The sequence below is a fragment of the Varroa destructor genome, unplaced genomic scaffold (assembly GCF_002443255.2).
Source record: "Varroa destructor unplaced genomic scaffold, Vdes_3.0 BEIS01000004.1, whole genome shotgun sequence".
Lineage (NCBI taxonomy): Eukaryota > Metazoa > Arthropoda > Arachnida > Mesostigmata > Varroidae > Varroa > Varroa destructor.
Window position 1 is genome coordinate 16,085,049 of NW_019211457.1, and position 25,631 is coordinate 16,110,679.

The 25,631-nt window shown below is 43.8% G+C and overlaps 1 protein-coding gene across 7 annotated transcripts in view; it reads right to left on the reverse strand.

Moving 5' to 3' along the window:
* The window catches only part of LOC111249558 (uncharacterized), a 214,974-nt gene that overhangs the window by 108,231 nt on the left and 81,112 nt on the right, over positions 1-25,631 (reverse strand). Inside the window, exon 3 of one of the 7 annotated variants that reach the window (XM_086986855.1) lies at positions 16,770-16,840. The exons of the other annotated variants lie outside the window; for them this stretch is intronic. The gene's annotated coding sequence lies outside the window, so the exon portion shown is untranslated. The remainder of the gene's footprint in view (positions 1-16,769; positions 16,841-25,631) is intronic. 7 annotated transcript variants of the gene reach the window in all.

The following is a 25,631-nucleotide window of genomic DNA, read 5'->3' on the forward strand; positions in this document are numbered from 1 at the left end:
TATTGAGCGTTAATCTTCTCCTAGATAAAATTCGTGTATATTTATTCAACGCTATAATAATCAAGATAGACTCGCGCGTGCAATTCAGAGACGTCTAAAGAACGTTAAGTGACAAACGCTCGTTTGTTTGTCATACCTATAGTATGTATATATATATACAATATGGGCTGTGTGGAAACACTGAAATGATCGATGAGAACCACTGTGATATCGACAGACGGAGCTTCAAATATAGTCTGAAGTATATGAGGCTGCCAGCGACCAATTTCGACGACGTCGAAAATGGAGTTTCGACGAAAACTGTTAACTAGAGCGTCGCAGGTGGTACCGAGTACGACCAAGAAAGATAACGAAGTAACGGCACGATGGCGACGACAACGAAGAAAGACAATAAAATGATAAGCGGAAATTTGATAGAGAATTAAATCAGCAAACTGGGCGTTTGTTTATTGTTTCGATTTATATATGTGTGCTACATTGGGATCGAGAAAGGAAACCGCAGACATTTATTTGAATTGAAGTAAACTAGATTACGGTCGGTTGGAAGAAATTGTTTTTGATCTTTTTTTTTTTTTTTTTCTCGTTATTATTTTTTCTTACAGAGCTGCTTAGTGACACATTTAAAATACCTTGTAATTAATACATTTTAAATTTTTTGCCCATTTTATGAGTCCAGGTTGCGTGCTTTAGCTAAAGTAAAGTGGTAATAAATGCAACGAATTGAAATGACCGGTCGAAACTTAATAGCGCCCGAAACAAACTTTTTTTTCCATCATCAAATATATCTATTGAACTATTGGCTTACACTTGTTCCCTGCACCATATCTCTGGCACCCTAGATTTAGTGGCATTAATAAATAAGTCTCAATTCAGTCTCTAGCTAACAGGAAATTGGCTGCATGGCCACCGTCTACCAGGCCGATTCGTCTTGTAAACAGGAACTCCCGAAAAAGATTTTGTCGGCCGTTCAGGCCTAGTGATCGCGTAGAGACTGGCGTTGCATGCATTGTGAAAATTATAGGGTTGGGATAGGTAAGTGGACGGAGTGCCGGTTCCCCCTAGATACTGCAATAACTGCTTTGAGAGCGTAACTGTATCTCTGTAGTAAACAGTGAACGTCGATCGACCAGCATCTCCAACAGCTGTTCGCGTTTGGGGCCATACGGTACAGGCAGAAGGTGCGTCGACAAGTTTAGATTCCGGCCTGAGAAGTAACGCCTGCCAGGAACGATATCCTGAAGTAGAAGAAGAGACCCCACAAGGATAGAGTTATTAAATACGATGTCCTTCTCGCAATTTCTTCGGCAGTTTGCAATCCCGATCCTATTTTGCGTCGTGCCTCTGTTATTTAAATGACGCCAAAATACTGTCGGATTTAAGGACGATCTACTGAAATTGAAACACTTGGATATTCATGTACATGTATAGATGCGAGATAACATGCTTTTAAACGATTATGTTTTTTTTTTAATGTTGTTTCCGATAATGCGAAGCCTTTTATTAAAAAATGTCATTTGGCATCGGACGTTTGGAATCGGAATTCACAACTCTGACTGATTATAAAGTCAACCTGAAATAAACTCAAGCAAGCTTTAGGGTTTCTTGTATCATTCCGTTGACATTTAAGCGATTTGCCTGTTCACATCTATCCATATTTCGCTGTTACAACTTTTCCTATTCGATAGAGGGGGCCCATACCGACAATGCAGGCGCACACTTTAACTTAACTCACGTACTTCAGAACCTCTGGAATGGCTTATCCATCATGTCTTAGAAATGCTGGCAACAAGACTGTGCTTGACAGTTCGCCTTGATTCTGTAAACGTTACGACTTCGGCATCGTCAGATTCCTCTAGAATACGCACTGCCTGTATTATAACCAGTACAGCTAAGTTAAGGAGGGACTGCGGAATAGGCCAAATATAGCCTATTCTTCTCATGGTCCACGACTCTACCTACAGTCGAGACGCAATTCGTATGCGTATTTATTAAGCGTGAAAATTCCTCAAACCCGTTAGACATATTCGCTTTCAAATCACTGCATCGTGCATTCCCTTCTGTTTCCTTCTGCCATCTTTCGTGTCTTACCCGGCGTTTGCCCACGGGCATGGCTAGAGACGTAGTTGCTTCTCGTCATTTGCGAGAGCTACCCAGAATAGTTGACTGCTCTTCCGGACACAGAGATTACTAAACCTGAGGTACCTTTGATGTATCAATAGAGATGAATATTCGTAAGAAAAAAAGCGGCAGAATTAAATCTTGACTGTGACGCACATTTTTTCTTAAGCGTCGAGCCAATTGGTCCGTGATAGGTTCCATCATCTCCTTCAGTTATTTAATAATAACAAAAAGGACCGAAACCTTCAGCTTACGCGTTATCTCTGTTTTAGGTCTTTCGTTGTTAAATTAAGTCGCCCTTGTCGGCTGAACTGCAATACAAAAGTCGGTTAAACTTCCACCGGATTAATTTAGCTTTTATAAACGTCTAGACAACAAGAATCAACTTGTTAGTTCGATCATATTGGGTGAGCTCGTTCACCGGTTTCAAATCATATAACCACACTGCCAGTGAAGATACGCGGCTTTTCTTACTATCAGAGTAGAGACAGATGCTTCGAAATAGATAATTATCGCAGCAAGATTGGATGTATATTTTCCTTAGTCTCTATTAAGAAGACTTCGTTTTGCCTCTTCCCCCCCAAACACTTATTCCCAATAACGCGATGGCAACGCGCATCTAACAGACAGTCGGATGCATTTGTTATCAGAAAGTTTGACCGATATGTATATGTACCATATATCCCGAAACGGGGAAAGTTTCGTTGTTGGGGGCATCGGGAGGCGCCTGAGCCTCGATAGAACCCACTCCCATTGTGGCTACCCCTGTAAGTACTTTCATGTTAGCCCCGATCCGTGTCCCTTTTGAACCTCTCTCCGCCCACCTATATTCGCTGGCAGCTATGACAGAGAAGGAGAAACAGCGAGAAAGACAGAAAACAGGCTCCGGCCTCGTGTGGCCTTGTAATAATAAAAGTAGTAGTTATCAACGAATCGTAATGCGCTAATTTTCTCATTTCTCATTTACGTCAGCCAGCCGATGCGATGCGTTTGAGATTGGCGATATGAATGAGTGTGGAGGCCAAAACTCAGTGGCAGTTCTAGAGTAATTTTAGAACTCTATACAATGAAGTGGACGAATGCCTAGATCGCGCAAGCGCACGAATGGTGGCTGTGGGGCCGTAGCAAGTCCACAACGTGTAGGGGTTGTCTCGGGGGAAGAGCTCAACGGGGTATAAAAATTGGATAGTTTTAGTCACCAAGGGGTGCGGGGGAGAGCATGAAACTGCACTCGAATAATTGTCGACTCAGCAGTTAGACGTAGTGACATGGCAGAGTCGTCGCGCCACTTGGGACAGTTGGTGTGGAGACATTAATGTGGTACACACGTCGGAAATAAGAGAAAATGCGAGACAATTAGAGGAGATTTTGAAGCGAAGTATGTAGGAATTATCACTTCAGTTTTACAAACTTCTCGCTTTGCCCTGAGCGGCTCTTTCGATGGGGATCATGTATAGAGGTGAAGACTTACGCCCCGCATATGGACTAGATAAGATATGCGAAAGATAATTTGTTGTATGTTTACATACCTTAATATAAAGGAGTAATATATATGACACCAACACTTACCCCCTCAAATTAGGGAAACTCAATAATAGTGCATGTACGATACGAATTATCGATAAGCAACTAAGACGTCTCTTAATCTGTCCATAATAATCCCGAATATGATCATTAACCTCACTACATGCTACGACTAACAGGCCACACCACGTGTTAATATTATCTAGTATCATAAAATAAAAATAACATGTAGCCATTAGGGTGTGTATATCTTGCTTTTGGGCGCACTAGGCTATACTGTGATATGTACTACATATGTACATATATCATCAGTTGCGATGTTTTCACTGATTAGTTTCGCCAGCTGGGGGTCGCTAGGTATTGCAGGTAGTCATTTACTAATTTTTACTTCTCCCGTTCTGCTGTTGAGGCGCTTCCCCATCCACTCCGTCAACATCTGTAATATGGGTTTGTTAATGGGCAGTGCCAACAAAGCAAGTGTAAAGGCAGAGAATAAAGTAAAAGGAGAGAGAATATAGACCCGACCGCAGCCGCAGGGAACAGGCGTAGCGATAGGGCGTCGTCTGTCTATCGTGAAATGATGGGGTAAGCGCCATGAAACACCCAATTCCTAAAGTCCCCTACAAACCAGACGCTTGCTTCTGTATTCCCGCTAAAACGTCTACATCATCGCGGTCGCACGAGCGATGCCCCTGTACCGGCTATAGCGTGCAAAGCATAACGCTTCAAGGAGAACTTTGCCCAACGACTACGGTGCCGCAATTGCACGGAACCCATATTACCGATTCATTATTTGATGTTGATCGTAATTCAAAACGCTAGCACCAAGATCGGCGACCAGCAACAAGACTGGTGAAATGCTGAATGCGCACCTTTAAAGTTGGGGATAGCCCCTATAGAAACTTTCCCAAGTTTCGATTTCCAAGAAACCTCATTTTCGAATTCGACCCGCGCCCAAAGCAAAGACAAAGTGATGTCGCTATTTGGAAAAGAGGCCACACCGTCTAGTAGCTGTTAACAGCAAGGAGACTCATCATAGACGTTGCCCTATGAACCATAAATCAGATGAGGCACGTGCATATGCACGTTTAGCCACTACTGTTTTCAAATGTAACGCCCCAGTGAGGTTGGCGGGAAATTTAAATGGGATCATTGCGTGTGGCCGCGGCGGAAGCCATGTGAGAATCACCTGCTTGTCGGTCGCAACCGCAGTTCAGAAAGGGCACCAGAACGAGTGGTTGTAGCCCCTTCAAGCGATTTTCACAGGGAAATCATAGGCATGCCGGAAATACAACAGTTAAGGACCATATAAATAGTAGCAGTGGCTAAATACGTGCACGGTCGGGTAAGATAGGATTCTACGCGCAATTGAAAAAAACCTTGGCTGTTGTTGAGCGAAAAGGGCAGGTTTGCCCTTCAGACAAACGCCACTTGAACTGTACCGTCCAGTGAATACTACAATATAAGAATCTGGCTATTTGTAAATGTTATGAGCAATAAATAGATTCGATAAATGTAAGTTCAAGATAAAATTTTACACGGATAAAGTTAATCAAAAACAGAAACCATAACTCGAAAGAAAACGCAAGTTATTTTTCTGTTAGTGTTCAGATGAAACATTTTTAATAGCGATTTAAAAAGATATCTTCATTACACATTTTTGCACAGCTGCAAAAGCTAGTAGCACTTGTAGTCATTTGCGAAATTACCATAATCGGTAGAGAGTTGGGGTGAGATGCAGTGCGGCATTGGTTAGATTTGAACCTAATTTAAGAATAGGTACCAGCTTCTATATATTGAACGTATAACCTATCCACGATACGGATCTTTTAGGTCATTAATGTAATAATTGCTGTAAAAAAATACTGGTCGATACATTTAATTGCAAAAACTTGCTTAACTTATGCTATGTTTTAAGATGGTTTTCGAAACGTCGAAGGTTGAAATGTACCTGATACATTTCATTTTTTCAACCAAAATCAATACAGCCGATGCTCTCTGTTTGTTAATAACATTGCTTTATCGAGTTTTAATAATTTTAGCTAGTAGTCATTATCCCACTGGATAGCTGGGCTGTTCATGAGAAATCAGTGCTAAGGATAGGGTCCAATTAGACCGGCAAACTCATCTATTGTCGGCACGTACGTCGATCAGGCGGCAATGAGCCGTACTGGCCACCTTCGTAACTAGTTTCATCGTTTAGATGCCCCTTATCAGCGTAGCATTCTGTCGTCCTTTCCTCTTTTATATGTCGTAGACGCTAAAACTTTGTCTCTTCGAATGTTGCCATCAGTATAGCCACGCGCTCCACAAACTCGAACAATCAAACATACACACACAGACGCCCAGCGTTTCGGCACCCGCAGCGACAGTGCTATCACGCCGGCATCGGTAGCTTGTTCACAGGGGAAATGAAACACCTCTTGTTTTATCAGCCTATTTACAGTCAGTCTATCGGTACCTCGCCGCTTCCTCGAAACTGCCACTTGATTGTAGTGGACATTCGAATAGGAGCAGAGCCAGCCAGAGCTATCAGTGTTAATGCTGTCGTGGTCCCAATAGCACAACGTTGGACTTCCATGTGCTGCTGGTGCTGGCCAACGCGATCCTACCTTTGCTACTGTTGGTGAAGGAAACTTTTGAAAATAGCCTTAATTAACATATGTACGAACTATTTTTACTCCCCCCTCCACCCGTACTGACCGAAGTCCGAAGGAGGCACAGTGAGGGAAAAGAATCGTTAGAGAAAGAGAGGTGCGAACGTAGGTCTGGGTAGTAACAACCCCGGCCGGGGGGGGGGGGGGGGAATACAATGTTACGGCAAGCTTACAGAACGAAGAGTGGTATGGGCCAAGTGCATTGGAGTTGGAGAAATGCTGTTGGCAATGAAGTACTGGAAAAGCGGGAATGATCATCTGAATGATGTCAGGATGAAAGCATGAATGCGAGCTCTCAATTAACGGAGGGGACATACACAGCCTCTCAATAACGAAAAAGGGTATGTGGACCCGTAAGCCTTTACCAAGCATAACAACTCGGCCCGTCTATAAACTTTCTATTCGCTTGCTTTAATGTGGCCTAGGTCGAACTCGACATAGAGCTCGTTCTATTGCTGGCCCTGTTCTCAGACCCAGTCCCGAGCTCCGGGTGGACAGGTCACAGGTCTGCAGCGGTCCATATATTCGAATCGCTACAAATAAGTGGATTTGTACCCATTTCAGTTTTACTCTCGTTCTGCTGATGTTTCGTAAATTGTCGTTATTAGGCAAGTTTGAATGATTAGCTATGCAGACAACAAATGAGAAGAACATAGAAAATTTCTTGACTTTAGCAATAAGGAATAAAGGGGCTGAATAAGACGACCGATTGAGAATTGGCTTTCTATGTCTGAGCGCCCGCGTAGAGTGTATGGAATGATAGTAAATACATTTAGTCGTGATATTCTCTGTGTGTCACGCGATAGTTTTTGGGCAATCTACGGGAAAAGTATAAGCGAATGCAGCCTGTCGCTCTACATCATACAGAAAAAGAAGGCAAAAGGGCAAACTAGACAAACGCTGAGGTAGATTTTGGGGCGCACTCGAAAGTCGACGACAAAGATCCTCTTTCTAGCAGCTTCGAAGTACCTATTCCAACGAAATTGTTTAGTTAAATTTTACATAGTTTTTTTTTCAAATAGTAGATAAGTTCACATCAAAACCAACACAAAGGGGACAGAAATCATACACTAGCAATTCCCCGATCTCGAAGCACCTGTGGCTGCTCTATGGATGCAATTCCCATCAACTACCGCTTCTCCAGCTGCTGATCCTACTGCTGGAGCACCATGACCTTCTCGCTCTCTTTCGTTTCCCTCTTCGCGAACCCCGCTAAAAGTACCTCCAACTTGCTGAAGTGAATACGCGACTGAAGTTAGCGGTTGGCATTTCGACGCAGGTGCAATTAAGCGAGTTCATCAAAAGTCTACCATCACGGTAGCCATAGGGTGCTCAGAAAGGTAGGAGCTGAATCGAACACGAAGAACATCGCTAAACCGGAGTAGGTTTCGGCGGTTGGCAAGAGGTGAGATAAGTTTTGCACGCACAAGTCCATCAGACAGCGGTTGGGGATGTAGTCGAATTGGTTCCTGGTGGAAAATAAAAGTGCAGTCACATTTCGAATCGTTCGAAAGTCTCGCGGGAAGCCTTTGCGACGTGTGTGCAGACAGTATTATATATATATATATATAGGGATGCAGAGCTGCGGGCTCTTTAGAGATTGTCGTTCCGCAACTGCTGTGCAGAGATGTTAGCCTCACAGAAAGTGCGTGCGACGCTTGTCAACGAACATTCGAAGACAGCTGTAGAAATCATCTGCAAATCAACGCTCTCTTACCGATCTGAGGGCAGATCAATTGTTTAAGCGAAGCAACGGTGTTATTTACTAAAGTCTTACCAAACTATATATTTACTGTTCCGCTATGAAGTACTCACGGGCACCAGTTTCATCATATACTCTTATTTCTACGTTTCTACTTAACGTACATGGGAGTAATCGGTCTACAGTTAGTTTAAACCTACAATGAGGCCCTAGACTGACTTAAGCAAGCGACATGAGTAATGAAATTTTGGTAAGACTCCGTCTCTGATAGAAATCCAAAAATTGACATATTAGATTTTTGCCAGGGTTGTATAGAAGTATTGATTACTAATGCCTTTTCATTAATCTGTACGGTTTGAAAAAGATTGTTTGTAGTATTGCAGAAAATTGTAAGGAGAATTGATATCCAGCTCCTAAGATTGTATATAATAATATGCGTTAATTTCAGACAGGGAAGCCTCGCATCCTCTGAGCGCATACTATCCATAGACCTAAATAAAAGAAACTATCCAGCAAAGTTTTATTATATGCCCTTCACTTAATTGACTAAATATATATTCGTTTTTCAATAAAATCCTAATTTTGTTAGATCTTGCTAACAAGCTCTAATGACTCAATATCTGCTTGTTGCCATTACCCGTAGGAAGCTAATAGCACCAGACTCTGCTGCTTATGTTCTTTTAGCAAAAAAAAAGATAATTTTGGGGAGTCTTCAAAGGAAAGTAACAGAAAAAAATAGACTGAAAAGGCAACAATAAATTGTGACGGACATCGTACGTTCTACGAAAATGGGATGTTCTTAAACCTCAAAAGCTAAGTACAACGATGACGATAAAGTGACAGAGGCCCTAAGCCAGGCTTCTTACGCTAACCTTCTCCAGTTTCCAGCTGGTGAGGCTGAAGAACGCCGGCAAGAATATAGCGCTATTTTGGGAAGGTAATTTTCTACTTGTTTTCTGTGGTACGGCAATGCCTGGCGACGGCAGGAGAACGCTGTCTTTGCAGTGCAATTGGGGTAGCCACTTAGCCTGAGCGCAGGCGACAATCCCCACACCCGGGGGATCAGGCTGGTAAAAGGATGTCAAGCGACGCAGCCCTGGGGATTTGGTCCTGCAACGGAGTTCGCAGCACTAAAAAAAAGTGGTGGACTCGGGCAGTGGCGGCGGTAGCGAAAGCATACGTTTCTTAAAAAGATGTACATAGGCCTTATCGGCTGCTGCCGCAGCCGCTGCTATCGCTAATGAAGAACTAGGTCTGAAGCGCCCTAGTTGAGGAGAGGGATTAAACATTGTGAGCTATTTAGCGTTATGGGCCAGTAAAAGATCCCTTTGCCCACAGCCAAATGAAAGTAAGACAAAATAGCAAACAATTCTAGAGCAAATAAAACGAGATTAGTTATGGTGAAAACAAGGATAGAGACGGACAATTTAGACTATTTCAATATAAAGTTACTGCCGCTATCGGTTTCGCTGTTTCTGATGCCGCCGTTGACGCCTTCTGTTGCTGTTCGGTGTTTGGCGTCAAAGAGAGGTATCTACTATGCTAATCCCATGCTACTGAAAGGTTCAGCGTTTGCTACAGCAGGGGTGCAGGGTACTACCTCTGCTGTTGCCTCCGCTACTAGTACTTCTCTACTGCAGCTTCTATAACGCATACGTATGTAGATGCATGTGAAATCGTGTGCGGGTAAGCAGGAAAATGCTTTCTTTCATTTTACTCGCAGCATGGCAGAGATGCGTGCCGAGCTTCTTCTGCTGAAGGCAGCGAGGCTTCGAGGAGAAACCTCACGCGGGCAAAGGGGGTAAGGCAAAGAAGGACGAGATCTAGCATTCTACGACGGAAGGGCATGTAGACGAGGACGAGTGCATAGAAGTGTATGTGGTTCTATATCCTCCCCATAATTGCCCCTTTCTTGCGGCAGTCCCAAGCGGATACGCTGCTCATGTGGGACCTTCGGCCAGAGCACCCCGGTACAAGCAGTCCCTCTCCCCCCTCTTCGCTAGTCCCCCTGCCACTGCGTGAGCAGTAGATGAAATAAAGGGGTAAAGACTCAGTCCAATAGTTTGGCGTGGCTGGACTGGTGAAGTGGTTGGGGTAAAATGTGGGGTGAGTTAGTTGCTGCTGCAGCTACTACTACTGCTGCTGGTGGAGAGACTTCGTCCGATTAAGTTAATGAAAATTGAGCTTGCCAGTCCAGCTTGCTAGTAGGCTCTGCCTACCAGTAACCTCCTGCAGGTTATTGAGGGGACGTTTTTGCTCAGAGGCTCTACGACGCCTTTACGCTTTCTCTGGAGGCCTTAAGGGTTCCGGCGTTCCGTAAGCACCCACAGACGCTACAATCTGCAGCGGTCTGCTCGTAAAGCCGCTGACCAAACCTCTTCAGCCCTGCTGACTCTCTTTGGACTTTGAATCATCAGCAACCAACAGCGGCCACCGTAGCCACTGCGCGAGACCAACGCACGCGGAAAGCCCCACTGCCGTTAGTTCCATAGTCGCCCCGGAGGCAAACACTATGTGGCAGTAGCCTGCAGAACACCTAATGTGTCTGTCTGCGAGTGCGTGTGTGCTTGCCCGCTGCTTGATATAGGCAAAAGCAGTCGTTCCTTTGCGCCTATGAACTACTGCGTCTACTGCAACTGGCTAGAAGCATTCCCACTCGTTCGAGCCAACTCTGCGAGGGACCACTGCGAGCCCGAAGTAGGTCGCTTTGGTTGGAGCCAGCCACAACAGCCAACTCGAATATTTTTCGAGGCGGTAGCTCAGCATATGCTTGACTATACGCGCATATGGGTAGGCGGCTCAGTGGGCACATGGCCAGTGAGCAGTAGCAGTTAGTTATGGGCGCAGACTATACATAGAGTATGAGGAATTTGAGTTAAATGGCTAAAGAAAGCCAGCAAACAAGCTGATGAAGGAAAAAGAAACATAGAAATTGTTTTCGTTGCAATTACAACTCGAGTATTGTAACTATCTTGAGCTAGCCTACATTGCTAAAGCATGTAGGCGGGTGAATTGATTGAAGCTGCGTCTCCCGCAAGTATGTTGTGAACGATTCGCGCGGCTCTCAAAGCGTCTGGGAAACTTTACCTATATTTTCATATAGGTAAAGGTAAAAGGCTTTATAGAAACTGGACTTATCTGGACGATCCGATGCTGGCGTAGTTCAGTGGCTGAAAATCTGTATGAAAGCAAATATTAACTTCCCAGCAGATGGTTGACTCGCCAATGGATCTAAACATTGCGTTCATCTAGAATATAAACGCGTATTAGTGTGAGATAAACATCTCGAGGCAAGTGAATTTGCCACACGACCCCACGGGCTACGCCTGTCACTTGTATGTCTACTGTCTTTAATAGTAAGCTGATTGAACAATACCAAATCCGAAAAACGTTGGACAACAGCAATAACACACTTTCATATACCCAATACAGTAGAACATAGAGGCAGTAATGGCATGATGCCACCGCGTCTGTGATGTTTTATGGCGAACAGACGATGCCGGCGCCAGAATAAATGAAACCATTTCCAACGCCGCTCCTTCCTGAACATTTGTACGTACTCCCCCAATCCACAACTTGCTTCTGCTGTCACAGCCGTCGGATATCAACAATCCATTGGAACTAAGCTATAGATTAGCTATATTTTCTTTAACTTTCATAAAGGCAGACACACACACGAGACTACCGTTCGTTTTTATCCCTCGACCCTATGTTCATACTTCCTGTTTGTGAGACAGTCATAGACAACAGGGGCATCGTCGCCACCTAGCAGGGTTGCAACCGGAATCATGCAAGGGGTAATAATGGGCGGAGGGGCGGGCGAATTAAAGGGTTACCAGGCTCAGAGCAAAGGGGACAACCGCACGCGGAAAAAGCAACAAAACCGAATCAACTTCCCATCCCATCCCGCGTTTGCGGGCGTTAACGGGCGCTGTGAAGAGAGCTTGGATGATGGCGCAGCGACCATCCGTGAGACGCATCGCAGCGTTTTCGCTAGACTGCATTTGCATAGTTAATTTGCAAGTTATGCTCAGGCTGGCTAGAAGTGCGGCGAGAAACGACCAAAGACGATGTGCGAGATGCAGGGAACGAAGTTATATTTTTCATAGGTGGCGCTTTACGTCGATCCAAGTCTTAGCCAACCAGCGAATGTTCGGCGTGCGCCTTATGTATTTCTTCTTATGTATTATGAAAGCCATTGTGTCTCAACTGACGTGACAATAAAGCACACCTACCACTAAGCATATTAAGTAAATAGATGTATATACTGCTGTGCAATAGGGGATTTAGTCTAATACTGTTGGCAATGGGGAACGTTCCCCCAAATAGACTAATTTGCCGATGGAATAACGGATCAAGAGATTTGAGCTAGCCGATAGAAAGAAAGCAAAAACAAAAATGAAACAAAGTCAGGGATAAATAAATGAACTCAAGATAAGCCTGCTAATAGGGATAATTCTTGAGATGTGATGAAGCGCGAAGGTCGGCGGAGGGCAGGCGTCGAAGCTATTCTGGGTCGGTACTAGCCATGTAAATAGCTGTCAATGTGAAATTTGCAGTTCTCAAGAACGACAAAGTGATTTCGAGACAAAATGTTTAACTTGAGGAAGGCCGATAATGATTACATTTGACAAGATTCAGAGGAAAACTGTATCAGCATACCTCAAGCTAAGGGCCTCATCGGCTAAAATTGTCCCTTAGTGCAAACAAGAAACGTCGAATTCAAAGCATCCCTGATTTTCACTACTTTCACATCCAGCATAGTCAAGGTTGACAGCTTTAACTCGTTCGCCAGCGCGAAGCTGTTAGGCTTTTAGATCACCAGCTGAATAAGCATGACACATGTTCAATGATATGCCGCCATAGATCAGCCACTCAGCATTGAGGGGATTTCTAAAAGGTAAAAGATGGAACCCAGCGCATCTCACATCAGCCTGGCAGCACGCAGCATCTTCGAGGTAACGCAACCTAATAGGTAAGCGACGAAGTATTACACGAAACTCAAATGTGGCATATTTGGCCAGCAAATTCACCATTGGTGCATCAGAGCGTATTCGCTTGTACTGCCGAAGTCCAAAGCGGCTGCTGTCAAACCTACCAAGTAGTTATCTTCTGCAAATATTGAAGGAAAAGGGGTCTACTGGCTTGAAGTTACGAACATCCAAATTAGCAGCTTCCGATAGATAGACAGCGCCAAGTTTGCTTTGATCGTCGATGCATCTACTACGACGTCGTACCTCACCCTCAACGACGACGAAGTCAGAAAGATCACTGAAGCCACAGAAGTTCCGTAAATCGTATTTCAGACGAAATGAACGGTCAAATCCTCATTACAAAACCGGATTGATTGTTTTTGCACCAGTTCGCAGAGAATGACGACAAATAGTTACCAAACTACTATTTTTATACGACGTTGCAATAACGGGACGCTTGTTGTACCAGAGAAGTAGTTAATCTTGATTGGTACAATACGAACAAGCCGGATACACTCGCACACACAAGTTTGTAGCACATTACAAGTGGCTCTAAGATGGGTAGTTAAAAACAGGCACTAGAATTACTCGAGAATGGTCGCTCTGGAAAATCAAGCCGTTCCGTACGATGTCTTTGAACAGAGAAGACTATCATTAAAAAAAAAGTCACGCCCATTATTACAATGGTTTCACGTACTTCGACGGTAGCTGAACACTCAGACCTGCTACAAATTAGAACCTAATTGATCAGGTTAGTCGAACCAGACGCATCCATATTGGCTTGCCAACAACAGTGCAAATAACACTAGAACACTGCGTTCGCCCATGAAATCCCCGATACCAACCCGTTGAATACAGGATTAGCACTATTCGTAACCCTGACTTTCCACTCGCAAAGCTATGAGTAAGAGAACAACCTTGTTTGAGGGCTCTTATCATTATTGTCTAGCAAATAAATCATCATCCACATCCACTTTAAAGGTGCGAACAAACGCGCCATGAATGGTGGCAAGCTCTTGCCATTAGTTCTACTGTCACAAAACAACATCGTGCAATAAATGTTACTTAAAATTATCTATCGATTATATATAGTACGTTAGGTTTTCCGGATTCCCTTTGTTCCGTTGTATGTTTGTTTGAGCTAACGGGTATCAATATATGTACGAAATTTAGACAAGGCCTTAGTCGCCGACAGACAGATCAGCAAAATTGAGTAATATGCGAGGTCATGAAAGAAAGCTGGACGACATAGAGCCGTCAGAGGCCACTCGGTTGGAATCAGCTAGTTAATATTCATCTCGACTGAAGAGTAAGAATTACTAGACGCCGGTACACGAGCGCACGCTACCCCCAGTCAACTACAATACGGAGCCCGTGCTACTGACTATAAGCGATGATCCGCCGCTTGCATTGATAGGCAGACGCAATGGAAGGACGAACACCAAGAGTAGTTTGCTTGTTGACGCGTTTCGCTACACGCGTTCATCGTTCCGTCAGTTGTTTGGTAGAGATAGTAAGTTTTCAGCCGCTATATGAAATATCTATAGCTCTCAGAATTGTGTTGGTTTGCAAAGGTAAGCGCTTTTCCCTCACGTACCATAAGGCCGGGCCCTTGGCTATCCACGCTGCCGGCTCGAACCGCCGACGGCGTTTGTCTACACTTTGCAAATGTAATTCCGCCGGGTTGTTATTAGTTTGTCTCCGAAGGCGTGAACGGTACGGGCGACAGGGCAAATTGTCTCTTTTTCATCGCAATTCGGGTAGCGTATCAACAGCCCTCTTTCGTCCTGTTGACAAGGGAAGTGTGTTTCGCGCCTACATGGGCCCGTTGCCGCATCAATATAGGAACAACGACGACTTATCTGATCAGAATAATGCAAACGAGCTAGATACAACTAGTTTTGCTTATCGTAGGCCTTAACACAGCTGCTATGAAGAGGAAGCAGCTGGAAGATAGAGCAACATTGGACTTTTGAACCCTTCCAATTTCTCTAGAGCAGAGAAGAATAAATCGTCTTGTCATACGAATAATCCATGATTTTCATAATAATAATTAATAGTGAAGAGTATTCAGACAAGACAAGAATAGTAACAAAAAGATTAACGCAATCCTAAGCGTGTGCCTATTTGCAAGTTACACTTTCAATTTTCGGATATCGTTTATGTGACCTTAAATGATTCGTTTAATGGTTACGGGCCAGCATCTCCATGCTGGTGCCAACCGTATTAGGTAGATAGTGGTAATCCTAGGGACACATGGTGGTCCAGACTCGAATTCAGGCGTTTCGTATTGGTAGTAGCCGGCCATTCGATATAATGCCAATCGGACATAAAGCTCGTAGACATTTCATTATTAGCTGCCAACCACTGTTGTCAACGCATGACCATCAGTGGCATCCCGCTAAGACTCAGAAAATATTTGACTGCTCCAGTACGACTTTGAATTGTCCTATTTCTGAAGATAGGCTCTATTAGCAGATCGAACTTGGAAGGCAGGTTAGGTCGACACTTTAGTTTCGGACAAACAGATTCTTCGATTTACCCAAAATCACCGTAGCATCGGTCTGCAGCAGTACGCACATTTTTATTCTTCTTAGAACCAGTACGCCGCCGAAATCTATTAAGCAAGACTGTTCCGACGAACTACACCGCACATCTTCAATAGCTAAGATGGTGAAAAATATTACGAAAGAGCTTCCAGACGAAGTTCAGCAACTTCGACGTATCAATCTACAGGACAAAAGAAAGGCTTCTGACCAAAATGAACTTGAACTTCAATGATATTGCTCCAACCCGTAACTAAGAATGCCCATAGTCAATGCAGCATTTTGATACGAACATGTTATCTAGTGTTAGTACAAAAACCGATGTTCCATACGATGCAGATGCAATCTTTTACAAAGCACTATATATGTTGCCCCTAGGTTATCTACGTACGATCTACTGCAGTCATACAATCGTAAACAATCAATAGTCAACCGATCTTCAAATATTTGTGCAAATTTTAAATACAGGTAGCATGTTCGCTTACGCGAATCACTTCTTTACGTTACAGCAGGACTATAGTGGCGTCTACATACATAGTTACGCCACTATGTACGATCGTTTACGAGTCAATAGTACGGCTGAATCGTACCCCCAGTCCAGGCCAAAAGCCCTGGACGATTAAGCCCATTACTATCGTTCGCCTCGCTATTTAGTACTTGCATATTTTCACGACGGGTCTACTTACCTCTCAAATGGGTTCAATGCTTTTTTTATTGGTAGGCGATACTGAACACCACCTCGAACGCGTTTCATGTGACATCCCAGAATGGACAAGGCTTAGTTCCCAACCTGTATTGCATATGGAAGGCTAGACAACTGAAGACACGATTGCGGCCTAATGACCTCTAACACCAGCCGAGGCAATCGACAGAGGTTGTCGCCGAATTGCAAAAAAAAACAGCAAGCAGCAGCGGCGACATAGTGAAAAGTCAATCTACAGGAAGCAATATCTACCTCAAGATAGAGCGGAAGACTAAGATGGTAAGACCGAACGTAGAAAGTAACACGTTAAAGGGTCTGGAGTTTTCTGTCTGAAGTTAAATACTATCTGATTGCATCTGTTTCTTTTACAGCTACCCTGCATTAAGTATCTCGTACATAACTGTGTTCACATCTTATTTGTCTCACACACGGACGAAGTTGAATATGCACGCCCTCGTGGGGACTACCCTCAATGATGCCTTAACTCTATACCTTCGATATCTATACAACATCTTAACGTTTATAAATGAGATTACAAAATGGTACCTTCACTCGCTTCTTAGGCTCGTATCATCTCTGCACGTTGGCGCCGAACGCATTGTCATCGCAGCTTATGCCTGAAAAAAACAGGACGCGCAACGACGTGACGAATCGACTATGGCAAAACGTGGCGACAAATAATGGCTACTTCAAGTCGGTCATACGCTAACTAGAATTCGTATTTGTTCTGTGCCTTCGACCGTTTCGCCCTACCGTAGGCGAACTGATAATCCTCATAATAACAGTATCATACGCAGCCCCTCGATCAGCGACTGCTAATTAGGGCAAAGCCTTTTCGAATATATGCAACACGCTCTTTCCAACAGACAAACAGATAGACGGGGCCAAACGCTGTGTAATGTACTTCGTCACAGCGGTTCCCGTCTATAATTATCCGCTTCTAACACTCAATCCTCGCCAAGCTTAAATAGTCGAAGTAACGGCAACCAACCTGATTACGGAGTCGGATCCGAGTCTGTGTATGTCTATGAAGCTCGTCCACGTTTGAGGCGAGTAGGGGAATGTCTGCATGAGCGAACCCAAACACACGGATCTTGTTTGCGTTAACGTAAACTAGGCACTAAGTCGAGCTTCATTCGTGTAGCAGTCCGTACGATGGGAACATACATATGCAGATTTGGTGTTCAAATTAGACCTTGCCATAATTATATACTATCACTTTTATACTGTCTCATATCTATGACATAGTATAAAAGTAGCACTAACACTTTGCAAGGCAATTAGTCAAAACGATAAGCTTGAACAATACATCTTCCCGTAGCTACGAATGGACACCTTTAGTAAGTAATTCCTAAGGCGACAATTGGCCACGTTTCTATTAGTAGCATAATTCTATTTGTTTTAACTTCTTCATCGCTACATACACTCACACGTATTTCAACACTGAAGTCATCGTCTATTTTGACAAAGCATGCCCTGCAAATTGCAGTAATAGCGCTACTAAACTATGCGGGAAGTGAGTTGCGTTGTGGGTTCGAAACCGGACGCAGACAGTTTTTTTGATGTTGGAAAAGGGCATGATGAGCGGTCTAATGCGAAACCCCTCAATTAACACAGTGCCACTAGAAGCTGCAATACTTCAAACTTTTATTTCGAAATCATTCGGCTGTCCAGTTTGAACCGTTTCCATGACAATGACCGTTGGTATTACCGCTAAAGGACCTGCATTTTCAGGCCACAAACTTGGCTCCTCTTTTCGAGGGACTTCTACAAAGAGCACAGCAAGAAACGTTAGCCGAGAGGCTAGTGATAAAAAATTCAACATAGAAGCGACACGAAACAGCTTTATAGCTTCGCCGGATCGCCGTACTTCGACCGAAGTCCCCTGACGTCCAGGTTTTCGTTGTCCGACACAATGGGCAGCTACGTCTATTCTTCACCAGGGGTTACACCTGGGATTCTGAATGTCTCTTTAAGGGGTGCGGAGGAAGAGTGAGGTTCATGTATATAGCTCGTCACCAAAGATTTCATCTGCCCGCATTTGTTGGTTAGGTTTGAAACTGTTTGGTGGCCAATACCTTATCTGCTACAGCTGAGGGCTGGCGGCTAATGACGTACAAAAAAGCCAGTACAAATGAATGAGTGAAAAAGGGACTCAGCTGTATTTGTATAAATTGCTGGGGCCTTGGAAGTAGGAGGGGCCTACTGGACGTCGCCTAAGGTTAGTGATCAAATAAATACCATTTATGGAATACACCCTCTGACCACATCGCAATATCAATATATGCTTCAATAGTCCCCCATCTCATTATCATACATAGTGAAATCCCATTGCTTCTTACGTTTTACACGCCTGTTAGCCTATCTGTATTCTGTGACTCCGAACCTGGGCAATGTGTTCAAAAAGGCGCTGTAGTCCTATGAGAAGCTAATCATAGGTCTGTTGTTCTTTTCTAAGAGATCTTTGGATGCATTCGCTCTGCTTTTTCGAGGCTCGCCAACGTAAGTTTGAACTAACTCTGGCAAGTAGCGTAATGCACGTTGCTCGAGATTCTGAGGGCCCGTTTCAGGCTTTGTTTAATGTTTCGAGAAGGGACTTGGAATTGAATCGGCGCACCCTGTGCGCGCAGCATCGTTAGAAGGTCTCAGGGGCTGAGTCATTCAATCAAAACGCTGGACGGTAATATAAAATGGTCCGTCTAATGAATAGAAATCATTATATCGCGGGGGTTTAGAGGGAATGGCTAGAAATTTGGGCACAATGAATGAGTTAACGGTCCAATGTCGATAAACAAAAAAAAAACTATTACCCAGATATTATTGAGTTCGTTTATGTGCGTCACATATTACAACAACTGGGGTGTGGATTTTTTCTACATATACACCATATACAGCAATTAGTGCTCTATATTGACATAGCAGTCAAACAAATTCTCTAGCTCAGTTTAACTCGAGAACACAACAAACCCATTAACGTTTATGACTGTATGACAGTCTGTTCATCGGGTAAAAAACGACGCAGGTTTGGGAGCCTCTTTTTTGCAAAGGCCCAAATCACTACTATAGGAGCAATATTTGTGTAAAATCAAATTCCGTTAGCCGTTTAGGACACAGTAGGATGAACAAGTTTTTTAGGTGATATAGTAAATAAGCACATCTAGCGCAACTCGAGGATTGATTACCTTCGAGGTAGACGCTTGTAACAACAAATAAATTAGTTTAAACATTGTGTGAGGCCGTAACTTTGAGATTTGTCCATTGGAAAAATAGAACCAACAACGCGTGGACGCCGCCTCAACGTTGGCGCTACCTATCAGTGGAATGGGCATCGCCATGGTAAAAAACATGGCCGTTTAAGTTCAGCAATCAAGGACCGAGTATCACAATCTGATCCGCACTCGTTATTCAACTGGTATTTATGTAGCAAAACATAAGCTTTGGCAGCAAATCCAAACAATTTTTAGTATTTAGATGACCTTGATATTTTGCCGCGTGTCTGTAGAAAAAACTAATACATTGTTTTTTTTATGTGAGATTTGTCCTATTGTACAGTTCGGTTATTTCGAGCTGGCCCTGATAGCGTAAATGATATATTTAACATAATAAAAACGCTACAGCGGGCACTTCTATGTCAATAATCCTGCCAAGAGACGGACAAAAAATAATAACATTGTATTTTCCAGCTGCAGCAGTTCACGTATCGGACTAGTTTCTCCGAAGGTCTACGACCGGAAATCGTAGGACTCGGCGCATTTTTTTCCTATTGTCTGCATTACTACTGCTACATAAAACATCAACATATGATTTTTCTTCCAATCTCGCTATTTCAATTTGCATAGGCTTCAACCGAGTTTTATCAAAGTCTTTGGTTTTTCCAATTCACTTACTGTATAATGAGCATCGAAATCGTCGATAACCCCACCCTTATTTTAATCGTTCTAATTCTGCTTTCTTTGATAGCCAACCTAGACCGTCCCATTTAACCTCAGTGTAGATAAAATCCACGGTAGACCCATAAGCAACTTGGCTAGGCATATAAAACCGCTAGACTCTCAAATGCCGCTAGATGAGCGTGCCACACGTGGGGTGGGCAACGCGTTCCTCTTTGAAAATCTCTACAAGTCTGCTTTTGTTATAACTAGAGGGAGTAAGCGAACGACGTAAATAAATAACTATTAGAGTAGCGCACCGAGCCGATGCCGTTCTCGTTTCCAACGTCCGCTAAGGCGCATCACGTGAAACATCCACAAGCTTTACCAGGTAGTGTCTGCTTCTCATTCTGAGATGCACGCGCTTCCTTAACGGCCGCCACCACTTTCACAGGAACTAACCGTTTATTCTGCAGATCTCTATATACACCCATGTCGTGCATTCGAGTCAAGTCTCACCATTCGAGAACCGCTGCTGATCGTGCGATCATCAGAACATGTTGGAGAACTTGTTGGAGGTATTATTAATCAAAGGCCTTCTCTAGGTGATGTCGGTCAAGCGGTATGTTCCTTTTTTTGGGAGCCAACTTAATACTCTTTCCGTTTTCGAGGGGAAAGGCTCAAAGTCACTTCCGAACACTGACTTAGGCCAACCACTGTTTTGGGGGTTAGGGGTAATATGTGCTGCCCCATAGGAAAGCTTCCTTATGGTAGGAAACATCTGCTCTGGAATCCATCGCAAAGGTACATAAGCGTATCGCTTTGCCGAATTCCGTTGTCCGGAATTGTCCTACTTTAAGAAATACTGTATTAGCCTGGCAACTATAACGTTAATTGTGTATTTTATATAAATGCGACGCAATAGCGCTATTTAAAATTTTGTCTATTACAAGCAAAAAGTGCCCTTCGTGGAAATCAATGTCAGACAGTCGTGCTGCAATTTACTATTTGATGGTACAAGACGTCCTTGTATACTGCACTAAAAATAAGACCAAGAAATGTAACATTCTTCGGTTGTTAGAAAATGGCACTAGCTGAAACTAGTTTTTTGTGGCATGGCTTCTCCGACCCATCCATCTATTTTGAGATGTTTTTTTTATCTCACCTTGAGCCTAAAATAAAATTATGGTTAGGTAATATTAGCCATGGATGTTTTTGGCGCGTCTGACTTTAAAAGCTAAGCAACGGTAAGATACGGCGTGTGGCCGCGAAACAAGTGGGGAATGTATATGCATGGCTGGGCCTTTTTGGATGCGCGCTGTGTTATATACCCAGGTTCTTTTCGCTGTTGAGGCGGAAACCACACTGCCACACCCAGCTCCGCCGGCATCGTCTAGTCTCAATGCTCCCAGGTCCGCAATGTCTTCCTTGGGCTAGAGTTTGATAGAAGCAAATTTAATCAAAGATGCTTCGTCCAGCAACAGTCGCCAGGCCTGGTGGGACTACTCTGGGGAGAAGCTATCACACAGTTCAACGCTGTGGGCAGGAGTCTGCTGGGCGTTATCAGGTGTTTGTGACGAAATGCATACCGAACACATTCACTCTCGCGTTTCTATTACCTAACCCAATAATGAATGGTATAGATGCTGGCATGGGCATTTCGAATTATATTCATTATAATGTTAAAGTTTAACGAAAATTTTCATCTCACAGAACTTCCTATACCAACGTGAACCCATTTTTTAAAGAGTAAACATTAAAAGTCATTCGCAAGTTTTGACACATGAGCAATCAACAATCAGACGCAAAAAGCTACGGAAAAGATCAATGACTTTTAAAGAAACACAACGCACGATTCTATGTTTTTCTTGATCTAAAAGTAACTTCACCTTACCACTAGCCTAATAACCCCTCGACAGACCCACGTATCATCGTGCATCGGGCAGGCGATGTGGCATTTGCACGCTGACCTATGGCTAGTTCAAAGACGATGGGTTCCTTGTACTGTCCACGGTTATTAAACTTGTACCTTTTGTTTACGTACCGCTCATTTGGTTCTACGATAGGTTTTATTTGATATAGTCCTTGTACGGTTGTTACGCCGACTGACAAAACATATTTTAGAGCACTTATACGGGGGTACGAGTTGGTTAATGTCAGAACCGCTGCTGTTCACCTCCGTACGGTCCCAGATCACACGAATCGTACGGGTTGCTTATACATAATTACAGTTCTCTGTATACTATCCACGGCATTCCTTTTTCATGTCGCAAATCCTTTTTTCACAGATCGCTCGCAATTAGTGGACGACGGGCGACATTACCATTGATTCAAAATGCCCGGGTCAATGACTGGCTGCTCGTTATACACGCGCAGATGGGCTAAACGATAGTACTTATTCAGAATCTATTATTACATATAATACAATCAGAATCGATCGCCGATAGAGAACGCAATGCTTTGCTCAATAATTCTATATGAGTAGCATACAGCGTACAATAGCGAACTTGCACGACGAGCCACTTTCCCATCTATGTCTCTGGTCATTAACTAAAAAAATGGGTCTGATTCAATTAAACTCACCATTTCCGAATAGGACACGGATGCCGGTCGCCGTTGCCCCATGAACAACTTTTATTCTTGGCATTGCGTCAAAATAAAAGCGAATTAATTCAAAGTACTATAAAGTAAAAACTACAACGCGCCATATATCCCGACTGCCGTCGTAAATTCTGAATAGAACCGGTAGCTTACGTAAAACAACACTTCGCCCGATCAGAAACGGGTCAGAAGTACGAAAGGCTTCTGATCTCATGTCGGCAGAACAACACGACAATCAGCGAGCGGTTTGCGGTGCTTTTTTTTTCTTACTTTTTTGACACGCTGCCTTACCCCAGTCGACGCACTTGGGTCTGTTCCGTGAACGGCTAGTGGCCCACTGGCAACGCGCGCCGTCGCTATACGCCGATGTATAAAATGAAAGGCGACGCGTTCAAGGTCCATTCGATGAAGGGCACTCCCATCTCTAAATTAAGGATTACCAAAGTCTGTTCTTTTGAAATGCGCACAGCGGGAGGAGCGTGACGCGCGGCACGTACGTTTACCACTTTCAATAACAGTAGCAACAGATCAGAGCTGTAGAACAGAAGTAGACAACATTTCATATTTCAGAATTGACAAAAACTTAACAGGGCAGTTGCAGACATCGTTGCGTATCATTGTGATCGGTAATTTTCTTTCTCTTATCCGGAGAATCGTACCATGTCAGCAGATAGATATCGCTGCTATCGTCCAAACGAAGTCTCCAAGTAACTGTTGGCAGGGTGGTCAAAGCGAGCTGATTTACGTAAGATACCCATTATTTATCTAGCGAAAGAAGTTGTCAACAAGATGGAAGACGCCAATGGGCAGCAAATTTCAAAAGACCGAATGCATCGAAAAAATTATTTACAGTTTGTTATTATTCGTTCTTTTTTTTAGTGCAGTTTTAGTACCGGTTCTCTCAAATATGCAGATGTACATTTACGACCGACTGACTTAACTAACTAGATAGTATCTTTTTGGTTCTTTATGTCTTAAAGCGTTAGTCAAAAAGGACGCCGAACTCGAGGGAAACATAGGAAAAGCTATATAATTACGTGTTTGATCGCCAGCTTATTTTTGTCTTGGGGTGCGCTTCTAAATGAATGGTGAGCTTAATGGATGTGTTTTTTATGTGTAACATTATTAACTGAAGAACATTAGCTGATGGCACGGACCTACGGTGGTCATCGTGTCAAATAATGATAAAGAAAACGCTGAACTCGAAAGCGTGCTGCGAACTCAGCGGCCTTCATTAAATGGCTCGGAGATAACGGACGACCGTTCGTCCTTAGAACAATTCTTTCTAGTAAACTTAGCAAGATATTAAGTTCAGCGAACTTACACTGGCAACAAGTACCAACAGCTAACCACTGCCTTCTGTAATTAGTCCGTCAAGAATGAATCAAGTCCGAAAAAAATTATTTGCCAATAAATATGAAGACCCCCATCGCCCTCTCTCGTACGTTCTCATCTACGCGGCTGGTGCAAGATCGTTTGGCGTATTTGTTAAATAGGTTAGAAGCACATCTCTTTTTACCCTAGCGTTCGTTTCCATTAGTCTTCCAGACATACACATGCACTAGGCGTGCAATTCTGCACGCAAGTTTATAATAATAACGCCAGTTTCGTTTCTATCCCGCGCCTTCATAGGCGTCGAGACATATGTGGTGTCAAAAGCAATCCACCTTCCCGGCGCCTCTCAAACTTCAGCTTCTTCTCGTATGTATATACACCGATATGCTGGACGCCTATATACACTTCAATACCTGCCCGCGGTGCAGTGCGCAGCTTCACTATAAGAAAAAGCGCGCACTAGCGAGAGAAGGAAAGAAAGAGGAGGGAGAGAAGGAAAGAGAGAGGAGAAACAAAAAGGAAGCTAAGGAGTGTGTTAATGTCTGTTTGCCACGATGACGACGTTTCCCGATAACCACTCTGCTAGAAATGTCTTGCGGTACTTATACAGACGCCAGCAGCAGACGAAGTTCTGTTAGTGAGAGCGTCGGTGAGCACAGCCACTAATAATCAGTGCCGTAGTATGTAGAGCAGTTAATTTTCATGTGCATTAAACTTGTCGCTTCTACTGTTGTTGTTATGTTGCTGCTATTACAGCCGCCGTCCTCTGTTAGGTTTATCCTATACGATATGCCCTCCTTGCCCGTTGACATACGACAGCATCTCAGCCCCAGCCTATGAACACTCGAGTGTTTCGATCTCCCGCGGTCGCGTTTCGTTAGCGCAGGAGTCGGCCGATTTCCTGCAGGAGAGACGATTGAACGGTTCAGCGCTAGTGGTACCAGGGTAGGGACGCTAGGGCTTCCTTGACTGTAGCCAACAGTTTCAAGTAGGAGAAGGCTGTTTTAATTGCAGCGTGGGGTTCAACAACGCTTGAGGCGAATTGCGTACGATGGTGGCGTTGGCGGTGTTACTGATGATGGGAATTAGTTACGGTGTGTGTCCCGCTCGTCCGGTTCCTCGCTGCACGCTCCTTTACTGTTGATTTTGCGCGGTTCCTCAGGTAACGTGCGAGGAGCACCTCGCGCGCGTCGGGACCAACAGCGCTTCGACGAAAACAAGTTCTGAACAAGCGGTAAATAGCAACGGGTCTTGTCTGTGCTAGATACGTTTATGTACTAGCGATGCAAACGATCAGCACGCGGGGGGCACGATACTAATAGACAGAGAACGTTTCTGAGATAGCTTAGTGTGTCCATGCATTTCGCCATTCTTCGAGTTACACTACTAAGTTGTATGTAGTTACCTCATCTACCTCAAATAGGCGGCGCACAACGAACTATTGTTCTGAATTGTTGATTAATACTCTACACATCGTGGCCACCTCTTGCAAGTAAGTCATGCGTGCCTTATAGGCGACATTAAACAGGAGGCACTTATCCCAAGGCCAGATTGGTACCCTAAAATCGAATCTCTCATTGAATCTGTATTTACTGTTTATCAA